Raw genomic sequence first — 9984 nt, 5'->3', positions numbered from 1 at the left:
ATCGAAGTACAGGCTCTGAGCACTATGGGACTCAACTGCTAAAGTCATCAGTCCCCTAGGACTTAGAACCTAACTAAGCACAGCACACACATCCATGCCCGAAGCAGGATTCGAACCTGCGACCGTAGCGGTCGCGCGGTTCCAGACTGTAGCGCCTAGAACCGCTCGGCCATCCTGGCCGGCCAAATCGAAGTAAATGGTATGACACCGACTAGCCGGGCCGTTCTCATTTAAATTGACAATATTAAAGGGAGAACTGGTGAAAAATATTATAATGTAAACGACGCGAAGGTGCATATAAAAGTATAAAAAGACAAATTTTAAAGGATTAATGAACTGACAAACTGCCTATTGGCTTCTGTCTCGGGTTCTTCGGCCGACGTTCATCTAATGATTTTTCTGACGTTTCGCCAGCACGAGTGGCTGGCATTGTCAAAGTTTCACCCTCCATTGCCGGTGGTGAACTGGAGCCGAGCTCGCGGCCGCAGGCTATATGTACCTGGCGCGTCAACGTCCGAGGGCTTCTCCGCGGTCATTTCCGGTGCGGTTCTCCTCTTGCTACCTGCGACGGTCGTTAGCTGCAGTACGGGAAGCCAGGATCCGTTTACCTTAAGGCTTTCCTCTTGTTGAAACTGTTCGCGTGTTTTTGTATTTCTATAGCTTCTCTGAACAAGCGCGTGTGATAGTGCTTCTCTACAGCCAGAACTTCCGTGTCGGCGAATTTTATTACATGGTCGGTTTCATTCAGTGCGTGCTCTGCCACGGCCGATTTCTCCAGCTGCCCCAACCTGCAATGTCGCTTAAGCTCTTTGAGCCTGGTGGTAATTGACCGTCCAGTCATTCCGACATAAACTTTTCCGCATGTGCATGGTATACGGTATATTCCCGACATTGCAAGTGGGTCTCTTTTCTCCTTCGCCGATCTAAGACACTCTTTGATCTTCCTTGTCGGTTTGAAAATCGTCTTTACACCATGTTTGCGCAATATACGGCCGACCTGTCCGTCACTCTGGGAGGGTGAAACTTTGACAATGCCAACCACTCGTGCTGGCGAAACGTCAGAAAAATCATTAGACGAACGTCGGCCGAAGAACCCGAGACAGAAGCCAATAGGCAGTTTGTCAACAAGTGACCACGAAAGCCTTAACAATTTTGGATTAATGAACTCATTAAAATGAGAAAACAACAAGCTACTAGCTTAAAGAGAAACATGCAGAATAAAACCTAAATGTACAATAAAGTTTTTTCTGTAAATTTTCCCTTACCATCTGCACCCGTCCTGTCCTCTCCCCCACCTTCACCTACCTCGACTCACCATTGACCATCACCTCACCTGGATCCCTCATCTCCACCCTATCCAACCCAAAGCCCACAACTGCCTCTGTCTCCTTAAACTCCTCTCTGCCTGGACACAGGGGATGAACCACTCTCCCATCCTCCACACTTTCAAATCCTTAACCTGTCCCATCCTCAGTTATGCCAGTAGCGCCTGGATATCTGCCCCCCCCCCCCCCCCCAATTCTATAAGTCCCTCCAGATCCTCAAGCGCCATGGACTCCACCTCACCTTCCGTATATGCCTGCCATCCCCCACGCAGATCCTCTATGACCTGATTCCTTTCCCCCATCTGCTCCTTTTCCTTGAACATATCCGAGTCCTGTACACCTCCCGCCGATTTGATCCCCACCCCTAGTTGCTTCTCTCTTCTCCAACCCCCAGCCACTGTTGTGCCTTCACTATTGTGTCCTCCCTATCCTCCACCTCTACACCCTTCATCTCCCACAGTGTCTTCCCCCTCCCAGATAATGCCCTCTCTCCATTTATCCCTCCTATCAACTCTGATCCTTACCTCCCCCTCCCTCCCTCTGTATTCTTTCTTGGGCTCTCTCTTCCCCCCTTCCATCCCATTTCCTTTCCCCCTCCTACGCTCTCTTTGACTCCTTTCTCTCCCCCGAGTCCTTTTGGATTCCCCTCCAAGGTGTTCCCCCTCTGTCTCGCGTCCGCCCTGCCCCCTCTTTTCTGTATCCTCTCCCTCTGTCGGCTGCCCCCTTTTTTGTTTTTCCTCTCCTCTCTCCTTTTTTCCCCCTCACCTTTCCGGGTTCTCCACCCCCCCCCCCACCCCCCACCAATATATTTGTACTCTATAGTGCAGTGTTTTCCGTTAGTGTTCAGTGTTGTGCATCCCCCTTTTTAAGTGCTGCTAACAGAAACCAGACTGTCACCGTGTTTTTAATTGTGTCTGCCTAATTACTATGTGTTTTAATCAGCATCGCCAATCTTGTTTTTTATGCTTTCTTTGCCATTTTTCACCATGTTCGATTTAAACAGTCGCCGTTCTATCACCTATTTTGTTTTTATATCTACTCAGTATGTTTTTTAACTTTATCTGTAGACTGCAGAGCGGCGTATTACACTGCTGCCAGCACACTCCTCCTCTGGGGGGGGGGGGGGGGCGGGGGGGGGGGAGTGGGGGAATCGAAATACAGTAAAGAAAAAAAAGTCGCCATAAACGATAGTCCCGTACTATTCAGTGGCAATACAATTAGCAAAGTCTCAGTGGTTTGCCATAATCAGAAGATAATAAAACCATTAAAAGCGTTCAGAATTATATTGGAAGCAGGATTCTTAACACTGCACAGAATAAAAACTAACTGAGCCACAAAGTTCTTGGTGTAAGTAATTAGCAAATACCATATAGTCGAGAATGAGATTTTCACTCTGCAGCGGAGTGTGCGCTGATATGAAACTTCCTGGCAGATTAAAACTGTGTGCTCGACCGAGACTCGAACTCGGGACCTTTGCCTTTCATGGGCAAGTGCTCTACCAACTGAGCTACCGAAGCACGACTCACGCCTGGTACTCACAGCTTTACTTCTGCCAGTACCTCGTCTCCTACCTTCCAAACTTTACAGAAGCTCTCCTGCAAACCTTGCAGAACTAGCACTCCTGAAAGAAAGGATATTGCGGAGACATGGTTTAGCCACAGCCTGGGCCGCGGAATCTTACGCAATTGTATTAGATTCGTTTCAAACAGTTCATATGGTTCAAATGGCTCTGAGCACTATGGGACTTAACTTCTGAAGTCATCAGTACCCTAGAACTTAGAACTACGTAAACCTAATTAACCTAAGGACATCACACACATCCATGCCCGAGGCAGGATTCGAACCTGCGACCGTAGCGATCGCGCGGTTCCAGACTGAAGCACCTAGAACCGCTCGGCCACAACGGCCGGCATTTCAAACAGTCAAAGAGAGTCTATCTTCCAACATGTCATGTGGGGAGATTTTATACTCTTAACCAACCTACAGTTGACATTAAAATAATGCCAAAGCCTTGAGTAAGGTGGAGGGAGGTGCTTACTTCTTGTTTACTGCCGCAACCATAGGTTATGTGAGCCAGTCTGGAGACGCGGTGTTCGGGAAACATTTGTTGCTGCGCTCTCCTGAGGTGTAAATGTGGAGAGACGGCATCAGATTTAAGAAACGTGCAACACTGTGGTTATATGTTGCACACCAGATTTTTTGGCCGTTTGGCTTTCAACCAAGGACGTAGATACGGGATGCGGGGATAGTCTTAACTCCCCCAAAACCATCTACGCTCTCTCTCTCTCTCTCTCTCTCTCTCTCTCTCTCTCTCTCTCTCTCTCTCACACACACACACACACACTATTTTTTTTATGTTGACTGAAAGTCACTCACTTTAAAATGTGGAAAATATTATTAGTAACGAATATGAGATTAAATTTTAATTGTTGAATGCTTACAGTGACCGCTAAATGGCAAAATTTTGCAGCAGCGGGAACTGGCGACTCGTCAACAAGTTGTCGGTATTAAATTGAGCTTCGTCTTCCTACTTGTTATCGGTACATATCGGTAGACTTCTTGACGACTTTACGACTTCTTATGCTTACGACTGCTGCCAGCTTCAACGATCTAACAGCTGTAGCACCATAGCAGTGCGGCAAACTCGTGTTGTGTGTCAACTGAAAAATAAACAGTGTAACGAATATGTGTGGACATGAACGAGTCCATGTTATACCTTTACAGAAGCTTGTTACTTCCGCGTGTGATTTATACGTAGGTTGGAACTTAAATAGTGGCAACACTGCTGTGGAGACACTATGCAAAGGAATCTACTATTGTCGCTGATAGCACACGTTGTTGACATACCTACCTTACCTCCGAGCAAATGGACTAGCCCGTTCCACGTCACCTTCGTGCGCACAATCGAGGGAAACACAGTCACTTGTGAGCGAGCGGTCTAACGTAACGGTCTCAATATGATTTCGAAACAGGAACAACGCAGTTGGATCAAGATTGAATGTGGCAGAGGTCGTACAGAACGACAGTATCATCAAGGTCTTCAAGAGGCGTGCGGGGAATAGGCATTGCCGTACAGAACAGCGGCACATTGGGTAAAAGCCTTCAACGAAGGTCGGCAAGCTGTGGCAGAAATGCATCGGGCAGGTCGTCCTAGCGTCTCTGAAGAAGACCTGCATGCTGTTGCCGTGTTAGTGGACAGTGATCGACGCCACACGATTCGTGAGCTCGCCCAAGAAACCAGATTACCGCACATGAATGTGCTCCGCATCCTGAAGGAACGCCTGGGCATGCGAAAAATTGCACACTTTCTGTGCACCCGCCCATCATTTTGCACGACAATGCGCGGGCGCATACAGCGCATGCTGTGGCTGCTCTGTCCGGTCGATGGGCTGAGAAGTACTGTACCATCCACCATACTCCCCGGAATTAAGTCCTTGTGACTTTGATTTGATTCCGAAGATGAAGGAACCACTTCGTGGCACACACTTCAGAACTGTTCCAGAGATTCGACAGGCAGTAGACCGCTCCATTCGCACCATCAACAGAACAGGCTCTGCTAACGGTATACTACGCCTTCCACACAACGCTGGTGACTACTTTGAAGGAGAGTAACAGGTGAAAACATGTAACTCTTTTGTATCTGTACCTTAGCTGTTGATTATCTGCACGCTCGCGTGCCTATAATTGTACCGTTTTAAAGCAGACAGACAACATTCTCCCACTTACGTCCCTCCCGAACGTAGCGACAAAGTTCTCCTTCCTGCGTTCCCCGCACTTCACACTCCACTGACGTCGTAGCTTCACTTAGCACTGATGTTTTCGATATACACATACTATTGTGTCTGAAATCACTAAAACCTGAAATAAAAGAAACATGGCTTAAACATCGTAGTGATTATCAAAAACGTGAAGGCTTTTAGTGCTTCAGACTTCAGAATGTCTCTGAGTTTCTTTAGTAGTGATGTAACAACGATATATCTAAAACGTTGGACCCATTCCCAAATGCATAACAACATGCGGTGATTGTGTCGAAGGTCACTGACCAACCACTGAGTGTATGTTTGTTTACGCGACTGTTAAACGATGAATAGATTCTGTGGAAGTTTTAAACGTTTCGTCACCTCATAATAAGAAGACAGTTGCAGTACTTGGAGTGATTCCTGCTGTGGTGTTTCTCCAGATCACCTGAAGTTATATTTCAGGGTACGTTTCTTTATCAACATTTTGTGAGACTGAAATGTTATTAAGTAACTGTACTAATTTAATCTTACTAACCTTATGTGACAATAAATGTAGCTTTTGTATCATTCATTCAATATTTCGCAGGATTACAATTTATGTAGACCATAAATAGCACGCTGGAAATCCATTAAAGTCTGTTTCTAGTGTCCTGATAATGCATTAAAAATAATGGTTAATGCTCCAAATGATAGATCCACTGAGGAAAAAAACACTTTATGAAAGCAACACTGTAATTTAGAGAAGTCATGGAAGTAGATGAAGACTCTGCAAAGGAATTGGAAATTCTGACGTCTGATGCCACAAAAACTTTTGGGACACTTTTTGAGAGAACAAATGAGATCTGTCAACAGCTGGCTATCTCAGTCTTGATTCCACAGATGGTTAAGATATAAAAGAACAGACGAATATACTTGATATGTGAGCATGAAGAGTACCACCGAGGAGCTACATCTACATTTACATCTACTTGGTTACTCTGCAATTCACACTTTAGTGCCTGGCAGAGGTTTCATCGAACCATTCCACTCTCGAATGGCGCGTGGGAAAAAAGAACACCTAAATATTTCCGTTCGAGCTCTGATTTCTCTTATTTTATCATGATCATTTCTAATTCTACGTAGATGGCTGTCAGCAAAATATTTACGCATTCGGAAGAGAAAGTTGGTGACTGAAATTTCGTAAATCGATCTCGCCGCAAAGAAACCCGCCTTTGTTTCAGAGTGCCACCCCAGCTCGCGTATCATATCAGTGACACACTCACCCCTATTGTTCGATAACACGAAACGAGCTACCCTTCTTTGCGCTTTTTCAATGTCCTCCATCCTCCATCCTCGTAAGGATCCCACACCGCGCAGTAATATTCCAGCAGAAGACGGACAAGTGTAATAGAGGCTGTCTCTTTAGTGGGTTGGTCGCATCTTCTAAGTGTTCTTTGTTTCGCCTTCCCCACAATATTATCCATGTGGTCTTTCCAATTTAAGTTGCTCGTAATTGCAATTCCTACGTATTTAGTCGAATTGACAGCCCTTAAATATGTGCGATTTATCGTATACCCAAAATTTATCGGATTTCTTGTACTACCCAAGTGGATGACCTCGCACATTCCTTTGTTTAGTGCCAATTGCCACTTTCGCACGATACAGAAATTCTTTCTAGATAATTTTGTAATTGGAATTGATCGTCTGATGATTTTACTACACTGTAAATTGTAGTGTCATCTGCGAACAATCTAAGGGTGCTGCTCTGATTATCTTCTAGAACATTTATGTATATCAGGAACTACAGAGGGCCTATGAGACTACTTTGTGGAACGCCAGATATCGCTTCTGTTCTACTCGATGATTTACCATCTATCACTACGAACGGTGACCTCTCTGAGAGGAAATCTTTATTCAATTTTAGACTGTCTTGTAACAGAGTTAAAGTCATAGTTTACAAAACACAATAAAGTGCTATGTACATTTTCTTCATTGTTCCCGATTTCTGCCAGTGGAGTACTCTTAAACAGTGAGAAAAGTTGAAGATGTTCTTTCTTATTTGCATTTATGGAAAAGGAAATCTGTCAAAGTGTGGTATCCATAGATCGATACCACCCGACAGGCGTCCTGTAGTTGGTAACGGCAACACAGGCTTGTGTCAGACGGCGACAGTGGTCATGCGGTACCCGACGGACCCAGTGGAGCACCCCCGGTGAGCCACTCCTCCAGCGGCTCCGTACCACGATCACGCACTGCCGCCACAATATAGGATGGTTGGTGGCAGCCACACGGCCCATTCGCAATGAGGTGCGGCGCAGTCGCAATCGCAATGGGGTCGCCACCGAGACACAGGCCAGTCGCAGCCCTGTCACTGTAGCTCGTACATTAGTTAAGAGAGCCTGACCCTACGACGCCCTTGTTGCCATTGTATTATCTAGCCTTTGTTGCTGCCTGCTCATTAGTAAAAAGGTCTTCATACACTTGGAGAAAGTACTTCTGTTTCTTGAATTCACTTGTTCGCTAGTCATTTCTGCTCCTGGCCAGCTTTCCTATGACGACAGCTGCTGCACCAGTGCTACATTTACACGATCATGATTAAGGCTTTAAAGTCCCATTATCAAGTGTTTTAATGTTATACAATGCCTAAGACGTCATATTTAAAATACATTATTAGACACATTGTCTAAGGGTCAATATTGACCTTTAGACAATGTGTCTAATAGTGCATATAAAATACGACAGTATCCCATCTTAGGCATTGTATAACATTAAAACACTTGATAATGGGACTTTAAAGCCTTAATCATGATCGTGTAAATGTAACACTGCAAATAAGAAACAGACTAATGGCGGTACTGGCTTTAAAGAAATATGTTATTATGACTGTGGCCCCACATTATGAAAAAATTATTATCTGCTGCACCACTCTGTTGCCCATCTCTCCTTACCGTTGTGTGTACACAAAGTAGTACACAACAGAAAGCTTCCAGACCTTCATCTGCCATGGAAACACTGCAGTAATGCGACAAAGACCTGTATTCAAATATTAATAATCTTCTGAAGACAATGACCGCACTTCCTGTAACTACAGCAACAGCAGTGAGGTCATTTCCACTTTAAGGAGAATAAAGACATACCTACGAAATTCTACGAGACAGGCAAGATTAAAAGTTTGTGGTCTCACATCAGGCCAGATATCAGTTATTAGATCATTATTTATTCATATTTCCAAGTTCTAAAAATAAACAATGTATGTTACTGTATCAGTTGAATTAAGTCGGTAATTGCGATTTATCGTTTCGAGATGACTAAATGGATTAGCCTTCCTGTCCATTAATCGGTCAGGCAGTACTACACCATTGGAGGTGAGAGACAAGCTCGCCAAGAGACATAACAGGATATGTCAGTATAGGGAAGATGCATATTATTTCGTCGTACCTTTGCTTAACTATTAGTTATTGTAAATCATAATTATTTATTTATTTATCTGCAGAACAATAGTCACGGTCCACTCACATTAATGTCAGCAACGCCTATGTTCGATGTAAATGTATAATAACCACTCACAGAAATCAGGTGGCAACACCAGCAGTGAAGTGTACATACAGCGTGTCGGGAGGGAGGGGATCGGGGGGGGGGGGGGGGAAGAGGGGGGGGAGGAGGTTCTGGGGTAGTAATGCGGAAACGGAGCGATTTATCTGTCGGACCAAAGGTGGAAGAATATCCGAAACGGCTAAGTTTGTAAACTTTTTGTGTGCCATCGTGAAACTACACCGTGTGTGGCAAAACGGTGCTATCCAAAACCGGCGCCGAAGTAACTGTGGTGCACCACGGGACACAGATGACAAGGGTGAACAGCGGCTGAAGGTGTGTGTACGGGCAAATAGGCGTACAACTGTTGAGCATCTGATGCTCAGATGAACCAAGGGACTACCAAAAATTTCTCCTCAATGACCGTTCAGCGAATGTTGCTATGCATGGGCCTCCACAGCAGGCGCCTGGATCATACATCCACGCTGACTGCAGTTCATCGGCAACGAAGGCAGGAATCTACATGCCATATACCCCAACTGGACGTCCATGAGTGGCGACAGGTGGCCTTTTCAGATGAATCACGTTGGTGTTCCATCGAACAGAAAGCAAACACTCTGCAATAATCGTCGGAACGGTCCAGGAAGGAGAAGGGAGCGTTATACTCTGGGTAATGTTTTCGTGGCGTTCCTTGGGTGAGCTCATCATTCTGGAAGGCACACTGGATCAAAATATTTTTGGAGAACGTATCCACCTCTAAATGCAGATTGCTTTCACCCGGCACGATAGCATCCACCAGCAGGACCACGAAATGAGCTGGCCACTGTGGCCGAGCGGTTCTAGGCGCTTCAGTCCGGAGCCGCGCTGCTGCTACGGTCGCAGGTTCGAATCCTGCCTCGGGGATGGATGTGTGTGATGTCTTTAGGTTAGTTAGGTTTAAGTAGTTCTAAGTCTAGGGGACTGATGACCTCAAACGTTAAGTCCCATAGTGCTTAGAGCCATTTGAACCATCTGAACCACGAAACGTCACTTGATTTTGTTTTGTCAGTTACGATTTTATGTGAGTAGTAAAAATGTTTCCTGAATGTTTTTGCACACCTCTCAACTCAGCACCACCACTCCTAACTACAACCATAGTATCATAATTTTCAGTAGATGCAACCTGAGGACCAATTCTAGACGATGAAACGCTATATGAAAATTCAATTGCTGGTATTTTGCGATGTCGTACCTTGGTATGAATGAGCATCTTGTACTTGAACAGAACTGAACCCTTCACCATCCCAGAATAGAAGATTATCTACGCCCCTCCTTTCAGCCAGTCCATGCCACGAGAAAGCCATTAGCATAGGATAAGTGTGTGCCATTTAACTGTCACTGAATGGCTTCGTTGTTTTAAATGATTAGCA

At 45.2% G+C, this 9984-nt stretch overlaps 1 non-coding gene across 1 annotated transcript; it reads right to left on the bottom strand.

Moving 5' to 3' along the window:
* Positions 1 to 2768: 2768 nt before the first annotated feature.
* Positions 2769 to 2843, bottom strand: Trnas-uga. Its single transcript has one exon. It is a non-coding gene; the product is annotated as a tRNA-Ser (tRNA).
* Between the last annotated feature and the right edge of the window lie 7141 nt (positions 2844 to 9984).

Source organism: Schistocerca americana, chromosome 3, assembly GCF_021461395.2.
Source record: "Schistocerca americana isolate TAMUIC-IGC-003095 chromosome 3, iqSchAmer2.1, whole genome shotgun sequence".
In the NCBI taxonomy this organism is placed as follows: domain Eukaryota; kingdom Metazoa; phylum Arthropoda; class Insecta; order Orthoptera; family Acrididae; genus Schistocerca; species Schistocerca americana.
Note: the sequence above shows the minus strand (reverse complement) of the source record. Positions and strands in the feature narration are given on the sequence as shown.